Here is an 18,821-nt window from a genome sequence, read left to right on the forward strand (position 1 = left end):
TGTATATGTATGTAGAAGCTCACTTTTCTATTGTGGTTTGAACGATCCGAACCGATCATTTCTTAGTGCCCCACTCAAAGATCATCCATGCAAAAAATTATCTCAATCGAAGATGTAGAAGTTAGGTTTGGTGTTTGGGTGTATGAACGATCGTGGTTCTTATAATAATAATCGAATGGGTAGATGAACTCCAATTGGACTGATTTTTTGCACGGATGATCTTTGAGTATGAATATAGATGATGAACGGCTCTGATCGTTGTAATCACGTTATGGTCTTCACAATTATTGAAATGACAAGATTTCAATGAAAGAGTTAATGAAATTTTATTCTTCAAATATATAAACTGTTCATTTATATATATAATCTCATATATTGATCGTGTTTTCAACGATCTGAACCGTTCATTTATTAGTTTCCCACTCAAAGATCATTTATGCAAAAAATTAGCTCAATCAAAGTTTTAGAAGTTAAGTATCGGAGATCGAACTTATGAACGATCATGATTTTAATAATGATAATCGAACGGCTAGATGAATTCCGATTTGACTGATTTTTTGTAGGGATCATCTTTTAGTGAGGGACTAATAAATGAACGGTTCGGATCGTTAAAATTAATAAATTGATTATATAAAATTAACAACATAATTGATTATGTAAAATTAACAACATATTTAGTTATTTAAAATTAATTATTCGGATAGCTTTTAGGCGACGCAGTGGGAAAGTCGTTGCCCAAGACTCTTTTGGGCGACGAAATTTCTTCTTCGTCGCCCAAAAGTTGAAAAATTGGGCGGTATTAAGCCCGCCATTTATTTTAATGTTTGGGCGAGGTTCGTCACCCAAGTTGTTCTTAGGCGAGGAAATTCTTTGTTCGTCGCCCAAGAACATTTTGGGCGACGAAAAGTCTTTGTCGCCTAAGGTTCTCGATATTTTTAAATTGCCTTCTTCTTCTTCTTTTCTTTCTTTTCTTTTGTTCTCTCTCATCTCTCTGAGCTTCTCTCCCAGCCCCAGCCCCGCCCATCCCCTCCCAGCCCCAGGCCGCCCATCCCCTCCCAGCCCCAGCCTCAGGCCCGCCCATCCCCGCCGATCCCCTCAGAAACCCCAATCCCCCCCGATCCCCGCTCAGCCCCAGCTCATTCGTCGCCAATCGCCACCCCCTCTTCTCTCTCCCGAAACCCACCCCCTCTTCTTTATCTCTCCCTGAAACCCACCCCCTCCTCTTTCTCTCTCCCCGAAACCCTCCCGGCTTCCTCTTTCTCTCTCCTTCCCCTCTCCCTGCCGCCTCCCTCGATTCCCATTCCTATCCTCACTAGCAACCCCCACCTTGACCAGCAACCCCTCCTGAACCCAGCTGCAGCAAACCCACCCGATTGTGGGTTTTTGGTGGGTTTTTTTTTTTTTTTTTTTATTTGGGTGTTTTTTGTTTTTCTGTTTTCTGTGTTTTCTGCTCATTAGCTTTAGTTTTTTTTTTTCAGAGGGATCAAGTGCAGGTGGCCAGGGGAATAGTAATACCCAGGGAAATTTTTCAGGTCAGACTTAAGACTCAATCGCTCCTTTAATGTTATTTGGCTGGTGTTTTTAATTTTTTGTTCTTAAATTTGTTTATTAGTGTTGAATAAATTAGTTTAATTCTGATAATTGTTCTTAGGAAAATTAGTTTGCTGATATTTTCTTATGCTAGATAACAAATTAGTTTTCATATAAAATTAGTTAGTTTTATATTTTTTTAATTATAAAATTTATTAGGTAGTTTGTATGTAGATTAGTTAGTTTGTTAGTTTTTAAATATAAAATTTAGTTTAATTACAAAATGTAGATTAATTTGTTTGAGAAATATAATTTAGTTATTAGGTGGAAGGCGATGGAGTCAGCTCCCAATGATGTAGTTCAGCCATCCTCGAGTACTGGGAGCCCCTCTATGTCACGGAGGGCCCGTCAATCTCACCGCTCTAGTCAGGTCACCACTTTCGCTTCATCCACTGCGACGAGGAGACCATATAGTGGGTTGAAGTCCTCTCGGATCGTGCGCAGTACTGGGGCGCGGATTCCAGTCATGTGTGTGCAAAACGATCGACGACCCTTAGATCCTAACGTTGACAGTTTGTTTTCGCACGATGTGGGGGCTATTATCCGTGCCGAGTGCGCCATGGTTGCAACCACTTGGAAAAAATTGCCGGTAGAGATTCAACACAAAGTGATCCGCTCCATCTCAGTGAGTATATAGCTCAATAATTAATTCAAAACGATAAATTTGATCATTCATAACAATCTAATATTTTTTTCAGGTTAACTTTGACATTCAGATGGATGATCCCCTCACCGTCACGTACATGACAGATTTACTGATCAAGTCCTATAGGCAGTGGAAGCACGAACTACACGTGCATTTCAAGGGATTTTCGTCGGCCGTTGAGGCATTGGCGAACCCCTCTATGGAGTTGGTAGAGCGGTCTGACCAGTGGCGTTTTTTGTGCGATCATTTCATGAGCCCGTCGTTTTTAGTACGTTTTATCATTTTAAGACTTTAAAAAATCGATTATTGTTTTGTTATTATATTATTGTATACATACACTAACACATTTATAGTTTGCTTAATATTTAACAGAAGAAGTCGATCGCCAACACCAGAAACCGGAAAGGGAAGCCGTTTAACCATCATAGTGGTCCGACGCCCGGCCATCTCATATCGAGTGGAGTCGCGACGTCGAGTACGTCATTATTTAATTTAATACATATATATTCTTTAATATTGTTTGGGTTTTTGACAAAATTATTTTCTTTTTCAGCGTGGGTCGCAATTCTCGGAGATAGACATTTTCGGGGATATCTATGTTCATCCTGGTTGTGATGCGGCCAAGGCAAAACATGTTAGTTTTTTATATTTTAATTTTTTTCACAATTTTTTATATTTATTTTTCTAATTGGTTACTTGTATATATATATAACATTTTGAAGGATGAGATGGTGGCCAACTCGAGAATATATTTGGAGAGCTTGGCCGAGTAGCACCCTCCAGGTACTCCGTTGGAGTCGATTCCAGTACCCGATCCCGATGTCGGACTTCGTATTATGATAGACTCATTGGGTGTTAGGCTCGGTAAGGAAATACGCAGCATGGGATATGGGCGGATTTGTGATGTTCGATCCTCGTCTTCGTCTTCATCTTCTTCTCAGCCATCTGCAGTCGTCGCAAGGTTGTCCGCTCAAGTGAAGAAGTTGCAGGAAGACTTACGAGCTGAGAGAGCGGAGAAGGAGGCATTGTATGCTGCATTGACCAAGGCGATACCTGGGTTTGTCCCGCCACCATCTTCTCATCAACCTCCGTCAGATATGAATGATGATGATGCTACTAGTTTAGAATAAATTGACCATTAGGGTTATTACTACTTTGTATGAATATTTGGATATATAAATTTATTAATTTTGTTTTATATAGTTTTTGAGTAAAGATTTTTTTTTTTAAATATTAAATTCAAATATATAATTTAAATAAAAAAAAATTAAAAAAAAATATGTTTGGGCGACGAACTTAATCATTCCTCGCCCAAATCGTGTTTAGGCGATGAACAATTTCGTCGCCTAAACATATTTTGGGCGAGGAATGATTAAGTTTGTCGCCCAAATCATGTTTAGGCGACGAAATTTTTCGTCGCCTAAAATTGATATGAGCTAGGAATGATTAAGTTCGTCGCCCAAAGCATGTTTAGGCGACGAACAATTTCGTCGCCTAAACATGCTTTGGGCGACGAATCTTCTTATTCCTCGCCTAAAACATGCTTTGGGCGATTTCGTCGCCCAAACATGCTTTGGGTGAGGTATTATATGCTTTAGGAGACGAAAAAAATTCGTTGCCCCAACTGTCTTTGGGTGACGAAATTTACTGGTTCGTCGCCCAAACTCTTGGGCGTCATCGATTGGGCGGCCAAACTCTCGACGAACCCAATTCGTCGCCCAAAAGTTTGGGCGACGAAATTCGACTTTGGGCGACGAACTTAGTTCTCTCCCAAACCTTTTTTTCTTGTAGTGTATATATATATATATATATGTACAGGCTCCTTCTATTGAGGTATACCTCAACTTGTTTATGTTGAGGTATACCCTATTAGGGCCCACACGAGCAGTTTTGTGTCAATCCGAACCGTTCATTTTTAACATCTCCCTTGATAGATCAACCTTGCAAAAAATTAGTCAAATCAGAAATCATTTACTTATCTAACTTTGATCAAATAAATGGACGAACCAAATATTTTCGATGAAACCGTCCATTTATTTTATCAAAGTTAGATAGGCAGATGATTTCCAATTTGGATAATTTTTTGCAAGGATGATCTATCAATGAAGATGATCCTTGCGAACGGTTCAGATCGACACAAAACGACTCGTGTGGACCCTAACAAGGTCATACCTCAACATAAACAAGTTGAGGTATACCTCAATAGAAGGAACCTGTATATATATACACTAAGGCTTATTTTCCACTATATATATATATATATATATATATATATATATATATACTTTGTGGTAGGTCTGAAGTTGATCATGTGATTGAGAGCAGAACTTGGAAGCATGATTCTACAAGTATATGCATATCATTCATTCATGCATTTCTTTGGAAATGGTTTCCAAAGTTAATCTAATTTTGAAATGCTTCAATTTCGATGAGTGTCTAAGTTCTGTGGTCTGGATGTATTGATACAATCCTTGTTAATTTGTATTGATCATCTCATGATCCTGTATGTTTCTAAGTCTTCTTGTCTGGATGTATTGATACAATCACTTGTTTGAATTGATCATCTCATTATTCTGTACTATCAATCAGTAAATGCACTGGTGGTATTGATTCAAATCTTTATTTGTATTGATCAAGTCATCATCCTGACTCTATTATTCACTTTTCAATTATAGTATCAATACGTTTTGATTTATATCAATCCAAGTTATTGTTGTCTCGCTCATTCATTTTTACACTTTGACCGTTATACTTTTAAGGTCACACGTTCTATGAGGTATATTATGTCTTCGATTGTTTAATTTCCAGCCTATACGTTCTTACATTATTTTCTTTCAGACATATATTTATCGAATTGGTTGATCTATTTTCCTTGTTGGAAATTCAATTTAATACTCTACTTTTCGAGAATAATAAGAAGAGATAATTAGGCTTGAGTTCTTTAGAAAAGCAGTTTTTAGATGAAAACCAGGGGTGTTTTAAAATTTATAAGAAAATTCTTTTAATTCATAATAAAGTTTATAAATAATTTTTTTAATTCATAAGAAATAATTTTTTTAATTCATAAGAAAATTTTTTTTTATTTCATAAGAAATTTTTTTTAATTCATAATAAAGTCCTTTTAATTTATAAGAAAATATTTTTAATTCATAATAAAGTCCTCCGATTTGAAGAGTATTTCTCCTTCTAGGGTATGGAGTGGGATTTGTACGTAAAGACTGCATGTCTGCCCAAAATCCCAGAGTTAAAACCTAACATAAAGTATTCAATGAAGAAAAATAAAAGGACTTGATTAAAAACTCTAAATTACTACCGGTCTTAGTCTAAAAAAGACTCATAAAATGAATTAAACTCTAAATCTCTCTAATAAGAATATCAATTATTTTGTTCTTCTAATATGATTTTAGATTTTATGTTATACGTTGTGAAGTTGCATTTTTCTTTGTGATATTTCTTTTGCGTATTTTCTCAAGCATGCATGATAACATGAATTGTGTATGAAATTCTATATGCTTTTGTGTTCATTGCGTTTACTAATTTGAATTATTATTAATTAAGCTGTTACATGCCTTATGCATGTGAGGTTAGTTGGGTATTTTTATTCCAGTATATTTTCCATACATTTGCAATTTTTTTTTGTCATAATCATACATTTGCATTTCATCAATTTTGTGCCTTCAAGTGTACGTGCAGATGGCCGGACAAGGGGATCTTGCTAATAGCTACTGAAGACAAAGTGTGGGCCAGTTGATGGACAATTGTAACATCTTTTCACAGTAAACTCTTTTACTGGCTTAATCCTGCAGTTTTTGAATCATTTGGATCTTTTATGCGATTAACGATTACTTGTGTCAATCTCTCATTTATCTTCATTTTCAAAAAATGGTTTTGCTTACGTTAGTTTTCTAAGTATTTGATAAATCAGAATTGAAAAGGCCTATTCAAGCCATTAGTCCTCCTTCCTATAGAATTACAAAGAATTATTATTTCTAGTGTGGGATATACTCTTAAGACACCTCTCGCGTGTGGTGTGGTTGAACCAAAACACTGGAGTGACTTAGGACACACATGGTTATTTGACTTGACATTTGAATTGTCCACTCTTGTACTATGATAAAGTTGTTAGTTAATTTAAGTACTAGTATTTCCTAGTGATTATGGCGAAATTTCTAATGAGGTGGGGATGGAGATAGCACTCCTCACCCCATACCTGCCCCGTATTAAATTGTAATATTGGTGACAGAATTGAAGATGAAGGGTTCTTAATCTTTATTACTTCTCAATTTTCTTTCTTTGTATTTCTATTGAGTTAGCGAAGTCAATATGACAACATGCCTCATGAGTTGGCAAAAATCAGGTGAAAATGTTGGGCTAAATGACATTTCTTTCTATATATGAAAATATCCAATCTGCCTAATTTCAATAAACATCGGATATATGGCTTGATTCGAAAAAGTATTTATGTCTTTCCTCTCAACTCAGTTACCAAAGTGAATTGTTAATCTGCTTAATTAATTATTCATTAAGCTCATCATATTGAATAGGATCTATTAGTAATGAAGCAACACCATCTTTTACTGGTTGTGCGACATGTGTGAAGCTGTCTTCCACCTTGTAAAGGACATCCATGACTCGTGCAAAATTAAGAATACGCATGAGGATCTGCATTGGCATTTCAGTGGGTCTCAGACTCTCAGCAGCTGCAAGTTTATCTCCTTCCATGCACTCACAACTCGCCCTCGTAACACATCATACGCCTCTTCCTCAGAAACCCCATATTGCTTCATGTAGCATTCAACACCTGAAGCTGCGTGCCCCCTCTTTTGTTCAAACTGAAAATATATATTGTGTGCTTTAGGAAAATTAATTTATTATATTAAGCTTTCATATAAGTTTATTTGAAAATATTTTCTTGCCACGTAATCTAGAACCATATGTTGTCAAGCAATGATGAATTTGTACCATTAGTATATACTAATGATCAAGTTGTTGAACTATCAATCTGGATATATTATTAATATCATGTTGATATATTCTTATCTTAATGTGTCGTTCTCAAGGAATAAAATTTCGGATTTCGAGAAAATTTCGATGGAAATTTCGATGGAAATTTCGACGGAAATTTCGAAAATTTTTAAATTTCGACAGAAATTAGACGGAAACGATGGAAATTGCTATCAAAATACGGAAATTTTGAATAAAACTTTACCATATGTTTATTTAACATATTATCTACTACATTGATAAAGAACATTGAAAAAACTAAATTATATAATAGGTTTCATGTGATATAAGATGAATATAATACGCGCTGGAGGCAAATACTGTTAAATAAAATTAGTATACTAAATAAATGAAATTAATATATTTTTTATATTCTATTATCTATACACTAAATCCTAATACTAAACCCTATATACTCTATATACCTTACCTTAATACTCTTTACACTTTATAATCTATACATTAAACTCTATATAATCTATAATCTATACTCTATATTTTTTAGGATTTGCTATAAGATATAAGGGTTTAGGCCCTTTAGGGTATTTTTAATTATTTTTTATATAGAAATGTATTAGGATTTATAGTTTAAAAACAACTAAACGAAATCCCAAAAGAGCCAAATCAAACCCCAATCTCGTTTTTTTATTTCCAATTGCCCAAAGGCCCCAAACCTCTTTTTTTTTTCTTTTTTTTTTTTCTTTTCTTTTTTTTTTCTTTTCTTTTTTTTTCCTTGCAATTTCAAGCTACAAACTAATTATTCTTGAAGTTCCTCTATTCTTTTATATCAAAGATAAATGACAATTGAATTCTAACTGTGAGTTCTATACTCATATTAGGTAATATTTTTTGCTAAAATTATATGTTCTTATGACTTTTTTAATTAACATGAGTTACAAATTTACAATATGTGATTATCTTTTTTTGTATGTGTTTCTATCTTTTATAGGAGAACTAATGGACAACTTTGCTCTAATTTTTTGTTTGCTCTAAATGTCTAATCCAGTTAATTTAAAGTTTAAAGGGTGTTTTTTTGTCCAATTGTTTGTCAATGACTTGTTTACTTAATAATATCTTTGTCAGAATTTTCATTCATTCATTTAAAACACCATAAAGGCTTAATTATTGTCAATTTTGACAATACAACTCAAGAGTAAAAGTCCCCACAAGATATTAACAGGAGCTAGCATAAGGCCAAAGCATATGATTGATGACAGCCTGTTCTTTTCAAAACATCTAGTTTTGTTGAATAATATGTGACTCGTTCTAGATTCACATACAGTCTATTTACATATTATATAAATGAAATTGCACTATATATACGGTAATTTTCTTTTGTTAGAGAGTCTAACGACATAAGATACTTAATTAAATATATTTCCTAGTTTAATTATAGATCATATATATATTATATAGGCATCTTCAAGTGTGAGATCCCATAAATAATTTTATTTGTGGGATCCCTCATAGAGCTTACTCCATATAATATTTTAACGATCTGAACTGTTTATTGTTTAGATTTTTATTCAAAAATCATCCTTGTAAAAAATTAGTCAAATCGGAAATCATTTGCCTATCTAACTTTGATCAAACAAATAGACGAACCAAATATTTTTAACAAAACCGTCTATTTGTTTGATCAAAGCTAGATGGGCAAAATGATTTTCGATTTCACTAATTTTTTGCAAGGATGATCTATAAATAGAGGCCTAAAAAATAGACGGTTTTAATTGTTGAAAAACTACATGAAGTGGACCCATTCGCCCCATCCCACAAATAAGCTTAAATGTGGGATCCTACTCTTGAAGGGGTCTATATATATATATATAGAAGAGACTCAATATAATCAAAATAATTCCAATTTACAATCTATAATGTAAGCATCTATTGCTAAACTGTCTAGGAAGATAAATATATTTTTGTGTATATACACAAACCTGTTGAGAGAAATCCAATATTGAAAATGTAAGGGCACCTTGCTAGTGGCTTATAAGGGTTTGGGCTACTCCTCCCATTGCCAATTGGTTTTGGTTTGGATGCTCTAATTCTATCATGGTATCAGAGCCAGGTTATCTGCATATAAGGCCCAACGGCCACACGTGCTCCCACGTTACCCAATACAATTCGTTCACTTGTTAGGTTCAAAATCGAGGCGTGTTGAGAGTAATGTGAAGCAATGTCCCACATCAGAAAACTAGAGCTTATCATATGTGCTTATAAGGTTTTGGGCATCTCCACCCATTGCCAATTGGTTTTGGGATGAATGCTTAGATTACTTCAAAAAGTATAACTTTGCCTAGTGGTTTATAAGAGTTTGGGCTACTCCTCTCATTGCCAATTGGTTTTTGGATTGATGCCTAGATTCCTTCATGGTATCAGAGTAGGTTATCTATCTGATGCGCCTAACGGCCATACGTGCTCCCATGTCACCCAATATAAATCCCAATACAATTCGTTCACGTGTTAGGTTCAAAATCGGGGCGTGTTAAGAGTAATGTGAAGCAATGTCCCACATCAGAAAACTAGAGCTTATCATATGTGCTTATAAGGTTTTAGGCATCTCCACCCATTGCCAATTGGTTTTGGGATGAATGCTTAGATTACTTCAAAAAGTATAACTTTGCCTAGTGGTTTATAAGGGTTTGGGCTACTCCTCCCATTGCCAATTGGTTTTTGAATTGATGCCTAGATTCCTTCATGGTATCAGAGTAGGTTATCTATGTGATGCGCCTAACGGCCATACGTGCTCACATGTCACCCAATATAAATTGTCTACGTGTTAAGCTTAAATGACGCCACACGTGCAGGCGGGGGCGTGTTGAGAGAAATCCTACATTGAAAATGTGAAGGCCTAGCTTACTAGTGGCTTATAAGGGTTTAGGTTACTCCTCCCATTGCCAATTGGTTTTGGGATGGATGCTTAGATTCCTTCATGGTATTAAAGCAGGTTCACCCACATGTATTAGGCCAAGTGGTCACACGTGCTCTACATCACCTAATATGAGTTATCCACGTGTTTGGCTTAAAGTGACGCCACACGTGCGGGGGCGTGTGAGAATGTGGAGTGTTGTCTCATATTGGAAAAGTATAACTTTGCCTAGTGACTTATATGGGTTTGGGCTACTCCTCCCATTATCAATTGATTTTGGGATGGATGCCTAGATTCTTTCATGATATCAGAGCAGGTTATCCACGTGATGCACTTAACAGCCGCATGTGCTCTCACGTTACCCAATATAAATTATCCACGTGATGCACTTAACGGCCACACGTGCTCTCACGTCACCCAATATAAATTATCCACGTGTTAGGCTTAAATGGCGCCACACGTGCGAGGGCGTGTTGAGAGAAATCTCACATTGAAAATATGAGGGTCTTACTAGTGGCTTATAAGGGTTTGGGCTACTCTGCCTATTGCCAATTTATTTTGAGATAGATTTCTAGATTTCTTCAAAAACCAAGTCACTTTGTTGCATGCGCAATGTTGTGCTATCTAGTGTTTAATGTTTTACCTTGTGGCCAACAACAATGTCGTCCATGCACCTCGAAATGGTTTCTGAAGCTGTGAGAATCTTAGAGCCCTTGAACATCCAATCAGGGTCTCCTTTGTAATTACAATGTCACCCATGCCAACAAAAGATAGAGTTAGAAGCATAGGGTAGGTGCAGTCTTCATTGAACCACTGGGCTTCTTTCAAGTAGCCTCGACGTACATAGAGCTTTCATCTAGTATACAATATTTTCATAATAAAAGCAAATCAATATATTGTATTAGTTAGTCGACATAAGCATTAATTTCATCAATCGGCAGAGAGGAACTAGCTTAATTAATTAAATAGTGTGTTAATTTGTACCGCCTCTTTTGCATGATGGACTCTATATTGTCTTCCTTCCTTGGCCATTTCATCTTCAATTTCTATGAAAAAGTCTAAAAGTGCCTTGTAAGATAGTTGCATATATTCTGGAAGCTCACCCATGCAGTTAACATCCCACCTAAAGATCAAACACCCAATTTGCATTTAAATAGGAACACTCCAACAAATAATTAAGAGTATATTAAATGTATCACATTTTTTATACCATATTTATATATCAGCATGGATCTCACTTTTATGAAAGATATAATATTATAAATATAGTGATATTTTTAAAGGTTCATTGACTTTAGGTACCAAATTATAATGTTTTTTCATTTCAACTACTAAAACATTTATGTCATTTCACTTTAGGTACTAAATTTCAGTTTAGGTACCAACTTTAAAAAGTATGGTTATATCGAACTGTGACTGTCTAATAGTCATAACTTTTTTATTGATTTGTTGTTTTTTCAATATTTGCAAGGCTTAAACTTTAATATTTAGTCTTTGGGTTATAGGATTTCATCTCCCAAACCTAAATCAAAAGTATGAAACCCTTAAAAATTTGGATTTTTTATAAATTTTAAATAGTCACAACTGTGACTGTTCGACAATTACAACTGTAACTGTTCAATAGTCACAACTGTATAACAAACTGATTTGTGACCTAATCTAAAATGTTTTACTCTAGGTTAGTACCTAAACTAAAAAAAATTAGTGTCTTACTGCTTTATTAAAAAACTATTGACATTTGGTATTTAATCCCTAATTTTCTTATTTTTAATTGAGGTAGGACTATAGATGAGTTTCAACTTTATTAATATTAGGTGTGGTAAATATATATAAGGCTTTTTATCAACTTACCCACCTGAACTTTGTCCCGATTTTCACTTCACCACCCAATAAAATTTTTGACTCGATGTGGCACCTTAATTTAAAAAAATTTTCAATGTCAGACCTCTGGTAACTTCCGTCCAATTTTCCGTCCATTTTAGGGGCTTTTCTGTCTTTTTAGGTTTTTTATGGCTTTTTATCACTTTACCTACTTGAATTTTGACCCATTTTTCACTTTACCACCTAATAAAAAAAATTGACTCAATGTGGCACCTGAATTTAAAAAGTTTTGCAATGTACAACCTTCGTCTGATTCTGTCAAAATTTCTGTTAAAAAATGGTTACATGTGTCGCATGTGACCTATTTTTAAAGGACATTTTGGTCTTTTTATGTCCAATTGTATTTAAAATATATGTGGACAAATGAGATAATGACATGTGTCATTTTCTAAACTTGTTATTTTTTAGCAACCCCACTTTACTTGGACCAATAAGAAGTTTACACATGTCTTTTTTACTTAAGAATTAATTTTTTTAAATATTCTCATAATTGTATGTATTTAATATACATCCATTATTATTTTTGGAAGACCAAAAAAAAAACCACACCACCCTCACCCAACGCACCCACCCAGTCACGAAACCTCCATCATTTCCAGAGATCTTGCAACTTACACAAACTTCCTCCTCAACCCCACCTCCGTTCCACCACCAAACCCAACAACTTAATCTCCAAAAAAATCTCTTCTTTCATTCATAAGGCTTTAATTTTAACCCCTTCATTTTCAAACCCCTCTCAGACCTTCTCTCCCATTTTTTCATCACTCCTAAATCTCCACATAAAACTAGTTTGTGTTGGGGTTGCTACTGTTTACTTGTGCAGAAAAGAGAAAAGAGGAGGTGGATTTTCAGAAGAGAAAGAAAGAGAGAAAGATAAAGATAAAGAGAGGGAGAGAAGGGAGGGGGTTGGTCAGGAGGGATGGAGGGGGAACGAGGTGGTCGGAGTGAGGGACCGTCAGCAGTGGTGGAGGGAGGGGCGCCGGTGGATTGCTGCTGTATTTTTCTAGCAGAAAGGGGAGAAGAGAGAAAGAAAGAGGAGTTGTGGGGCTGCCATGGCAGATCTGGGAGGAAGAAGGAGGTGTTTGGTTTTAGATTTTTTTTAAAAAATAAAATAAAATGATAAAAAAAAAAAGTAAAGAAATTGTGTTTGAATGTGCGGTAAAAAAAAAAGTGTGTAATGATTGTTGGATTAAAAAGTTTAGAAAATGACACATGTCATTATCTCATTTGTCCACATATATTTTAACAATAATGCTAGTTGTCCCACATTTTTTTCTTCCACATTTGTGAAGATAGTATTAAAGTTAGCTATTTAGTATTTAATCCATTTGTGGTATCACTTGTTCATTTAATTTAAAGTTGACAATGATCATACACTATCATGTTTTTTTTTCTTCCTAATGATAAACGTGCAAAATCTAAATGCAAAAATAAGTTACACAGGTGGGAGTCCTATTTGGCAGCTATATACCCCCACAATTTCCTTGGCCAGCTATACCACTAGACTCTAAACAACCCAACCTATCTAATGAAACAAAAGAAAAATCCAACAGTCGATTAATTAATAACTAAAACATAGTAGTAAGCATTATTGACTCTGAGCTACATCGATCGATTGAAGAAAACAGAAAAACAAATAAATAAAAAACATACAAACAAAAAGTTGTTTGCTTCAGTTAGCTTCCAAAATCCAAACTACTAAAACCGCCACACAAAAAAAAAAAAAAAAAAAAAAAGGGAAGAATATGCCTCCGAGTTTTATTTACATTGCTTCAATTCAGTCAAAAAAAAAAAAAAAAAAAGTAAAAATTTGACCACTGGAGAAAAGTAACTTCTGAAAAATATGCCTCCAAGTTTTATTTACATTACATTGCGCAGATTCTGTAACTTCTGTTCAACCTCAAACGCACAGTAATGCATTTTTTTTTTGGCCACTGGAGAAAAGTAAGAGCCAAAAAGTTAGAGAAACCATATTTTAAAGCTTTTTCTTTTTTTGGCCAAGGAATATTTTAAAGCATTAACTTTGAATTTTGATTCACTGACTGCCCCCAATATAAAGAAATTAATCCAAAACTGCATCAGGTTTAGCGTGAATAAATATTTGGTCTAATAAATAAAAAAAAAATAAAAAGAGAAAATAATTGGTGACTCATTATGGCATGGGAAATGTGCACCGACACTAAACATGATGTGTGCATCTACACGACCAATGTTGTTAAAGTCAAGATTTTAAATTTCGGTCCCAACAAAATAGAGTAGTTATATTCATACCCTGCTGTCTTTTTTTTTTTTTCACCCATATTTTAATGAAAAAAATCATGATAAATTTATCATTTTGTAAAATTACTTCTATATAAGAACTTGACTAAAAAAAAAAAATCTACTCTACCCACCCTCCCCTCTTTAATCACCCACCTTCTTACAACGACCTAATTAACTCCATAAATCCTAAAAAAATTTCTCTTCTTTTCTTATATTGTTATTCCTTTAATGATACTATTTTTGGGTGATAGACAATCAAATTAATGTCAGAGAGAATTCACCTACTAAAAAGGTAAGAAAAATAATTTTTTTGTGAGATGCTTTCAATTCTTTTTTTTTTTTTTAGTAGGACAACCACGTGACTTTAATTCTTGGGTGGAATAACCATGAATTGGTCTCGTGTTGGAGTTGCATCCAAAATTATATCCCGTTTGGGATTGCTGTGGAGGAGCCAAAAGTTGTTGTGGATGATAATTCTCAATCACCCACAACAGTTTTGGTGTTTGGTAAAAACATGAAAAAATGTTTTGCCCCACAATTTTCAACTCACTACAACAAAATTGTCAATAGATATCACCAATTTTATATCAGATTTGAAGTTGACTGATATTGTAAAAATTATAATATCAGATAATTTTTTAGCTGATTTCTAAACTCTATTAGAAATCACATGGTTTTTATCAACTGATATATAATGTTTTTCTTTTTTCTAAGAATCTATAAAGACGTCAGTTTAAACTGTCAACTGATATGTTAAGTTTACATTTTTTAATTTTTTTTCCCAACCACCTAAACACCTGATATAAAAATTTTTTACTTTTTCTTATATATTTTTATCATATCACTGTAACATGTCAACTGATATCTTAAGATCAATTGACTTAATTTTTGTATTTCCGCATCTAGGGTTAATTTAAACAACCCAAATCTTTTTTTATATTCTCTCTCCTCTCACCCGCATATCTCTCTCTCTCTATTCTCTCGCCTCTCTCTTGCGCCGATCGTCTTCCTCAGAAAATTCGTCGTCGTTGTCGTCCGAAGGCCAACGACGACGGGAGTACCACCAAAAGGCTCGATCGTCTTCTTCTACTCTCCATCCTCGTGTCTCTCTCCGTCCCAAACAACCGCTGATCATGGCGAATCAAAGCCACAGGGCCGATGGCCACTCCTGCGGCAATCCATCGATCCCGGCGAAGTTGAGATGCCAGGCCTTGTGGGTTTTGAAGCTGTCGTCGTTCTGAACATGTTGGTGGCCTCCGATTGTTCATCGGACCACTGTACAAGGCGAATCGACGCCAAGAAGCCAGCGGCGGCTTCGACGCGATTTTGACGGTTCCGGCGGCCAATTCCATTGAGTCAGGTATCGATTTCAATCTTCTCTTCATCCTCTACATGTTTGTTGGCTCCGTTTTGCTAAATTGTTAATAGAATCGAAAGGATAATAAGACTTGGTACCGGTGATACTACAGAACCTATACCAGACATAATCACATCTGCTATGGCTGAGGTAATTTAGTGGCTCCCAGATTATTGTATATAATGTTTTTTTTGGCCGTGTAAAATATGAATATAAAATCCATTCAAACTGCAGCAACCCTTTTACCACTTGAGCCAATGCCTGAGGGATTGACTTGATTACAAATTATAAGCAATAATATGCTGGTTGTGTTTGATATTACTTTTTCCATAATAAAGTTCATTGTTGGTTTTCTTATTTAGTTCAACTGTCCTTTTATTTATCATTTCCTCTATAATCCAATATTTGGGACAGTCGTGACAAGTGCATGTCTTCATCCCCTCAGTCTTCTTTTTATAACCTGCTAGTAAAAGTGTAGAAATATAAAACTCATTGCTATACGCAAGCCTTGACTTGCATGATCAGAGAAAATTAGTGAGAGCATGTAGCACAGCAATATTTTCGATTGCTTGATTTTAATTTTACCTTTCCGTTCAATTTTCTTTTTGATGGAGTTGAAAGAAGCAGAGAGAACACAAACTTAACATTTTCTTATGCTTGATATGTGTGTATATATATATATATATATATGCTAAATTGTAAAGAGCTATTTTTTCTTAGTTTCTAGTCTGATGAATATTAAGCTCTTATATTATGTTCTTACAGCAAGCATATGCTCTATCAACAGCTCAAGGTTACAGAGGGTATGGAGCTGAGCAAGGCCATACGGTAGGATGTAATCTTTTGGTGTTTATTCTGATTTTTCTTTTTTCTTTTTGCTTCTTGATTGATAGAAGAAATTATAATTTCTCCTAAACCAAATCAACCGTATTGGTGCATAGCCTGGTTGTCACCATCATTCATGTCATTGATTTTGAACCTGAACTTACCTTCCCCATAAGTAAGCATATCATTTATTTCTTAAGTCAAATTATGAAGCATGTGTGAACCAAAAAAAAGCCTATTGCAATATGTTGATGATAGAATTATTATCAGTGGTAAATCAAAGGAATCAAAAAAGTACAATCATCAGACATGATGAGGAGTAGATATTTTCATCCTTCTTTGAGATACTATGAACTACATTGTTGTACTTTCTTTTCTCCTTTAGTGACTAAAATTTAGTAAGTTTTGGTGCAGGAATTACGGATGGAAATTGCAGAAACATTCTACAAGAATATGGGCATAGAGGGCAATGAGATTTTTGTATCAGATGGTGCACAATGTGACATTTCTCGCCTTCAGGTAAGAAAAACTTGATGTGTAGCAAATCTAATTGGATAAGAGTGAAGACCTGTTATTATTTAGGTTCGAAGGCAAAATATCTGGTATGAGTTCTGACTTTTGCCCCCTTAGCAGATGCTTCTGGGATCCAATGTGACAGTGGCTGTGCAAGACCCTTCTTTTCCGGTAAATATAAAACAAATCTGATCTTAACCTAATATTGCTCCTTTAAAATTCTAAATCAAGATGAGACATAATGAAAATGATTCATTGTCATCTCACTGTCAATATTATTTTCCTTTTCCGTTATAACTATGCTCCAATGACTATTGTTATTGGATAGTAAAGTAAGGCTACATTGAATGTTTTTGCTGGATACCTTATTGATGTACTATGTTTTGGGATAGGCATACATAGATTCTAGTGTCATTGCTGGTTGAGCAGGCAAGTTTCAAGAGCGTACCGGGAAGTATAAGAACATTGAGTACATGAACTGCAGGCCTGAGAATAATTTTTTTCCGGACTTAATAACTGCTTCAAGGGCAGATATCATATTTTTCTGCTCTCCAAACAATCCAACTGGCAATGTTGCATCACAGCAGCAACTAAAGCAACTGGTGGAGTTTGCAAAAGCAAATGGATCAATAATAGTTTATGACTCCTCATATGCTGCTTATATATCAGATGAAAGCCCAAGATCAATCTATGAAATTCCTGGGGCCAGAGAGGTTTCTCAGTTCTCACCACCATATATCATTTTGTGTTTGAAAACAGCAAATCCACAACCTGATTCTTACTGGAAGTTGCTTTTGGCCAATTTTGTGTACAGGTTGCAATTGAAATTTCATCCTTCTCCAAATTTGCTGGGTTCACAGGGGTCCGCCTTGGTTGGACGGTTGTCCCTGAAGAGTTGTTGTATGCAAATGGATTTCCAGTCATAAAGGATTATAACCGCATAGTGTGTACCTGCTTCAATGGTGCATCAAATATTGCTCAGGCTGGAGGACTAGCATGCCTTTCTGCAGAAGGTTACCAGGTTAGAATTTACATCCCATTTCTGTTCCAAGTTAGTCATTGCAAGGTCTATCTTTCAAGTAAAAAAATTTTACATTTTCAGGCTATAACCACTGTGGTTGACTACTACAAGGAGAATGCAAACATAATTGTTGACACATTCAGATCACTTGGGTTGCATTATGCTTTTGCAGGTCTAGTGTTCATGAGAAGAGCTTATGTATATTTAGTCTCAATCAACACAACTTTAAGATGTGAATGATTCTACTCCACTAGCTAGATGAAGTTGTCAGCTTTTGTATCTTCAAATTAGTACCATCAGTCATACCTTAGTAATTCTTTATGTATTTCCTTAACTATAGAACTACTTGTTGGATATTATATTGTAATCCCTTTTTGGGTACTTTGAATGTTATTGGTGCTTAAAATATGAAATATATGGGAATGAAAGATTTTATACTAGCACAAATTTCAGGCCATTTCAAAATACAGGCACAATTGTATATTTAATTCATTGATATGCTTTTTAGGTGAAAAAAAAACTAATATATATCATACATTCCAAATCAGTTTTGGTCTAAAAACTGAAATGTTATGTCATTTTGATATCAGATTTTCTCTCAGACCTGATATATAAACAATATTTAGATATCAGAGTATGTTCCATACCTGATATTGATATCGAGATTACATATCAGATTTTATTATATACCTGATATTGATACCAAGATTTTAAAGCATATTCTACCTCAAACCTGATATTGATATCATGGTTTTATATCATATTCTACCTCAAATATGATATGTATTGATCAGAACTATTGATATTCGAATTTTATATATATCAGAAATAATATCAAAAATGATATATAAAC

The 18,821-nt window shown here is 34.8% G+C and overlaps 2 pseudogenes across 1 annotated transcript; one reads left to right on the plus strand and one right to left on the minus strand.

Moving 5' to 3' along the window:
- Nucleotides 1–6,751: 6,751 nt before the first annotated feature.
- LOC147277461 (sesquiterpene synthase 2-like) lies at nucleotides 6,752–15,604 on the minus strand (annotated as a pseudogene).
- A 112-nt stretch (nucleotides 15,605–15,716) lies between these two features.
- Nucleotides 15,717–18,396, plus strand: LOC147277462 (putative LL-diaminopimelate aminotransferase, chloroplastic; annotated as a pseudogene). The gene is made up of 7 exons (XR_015123847.1): nucleotides 15,717–15,759; nucleotides 16,375–16,437; nucleotides 16,849–16,953; nucleotides 17,068–17,118; nucleotides 17,340–17,660; nucleotides 17,762–17,968; nucleotides 18,050–18,396. The product of XR_015123847.1 is annotated as a putative LL-diaminopimelate aminotransferase, chloroplastic (transcript).
- The last annotated feature ends 425 nt before the right edge of the window (nucleotides 18,397–18,821 follow it).

This window comes from Dryas octopetala, chromosome 8, assembly GCF_963921425.1.
Source record: "Dryas octopetala chromosome 8, drDryOcto1.1, whole genome shotgun sequence".
Lineage (NCBI taxonomy): Eukaryota > Viridiplantae > Streptophyta > Magnoliopsida > Rosales > Rosaceae > Dryas > Dryas octopetala.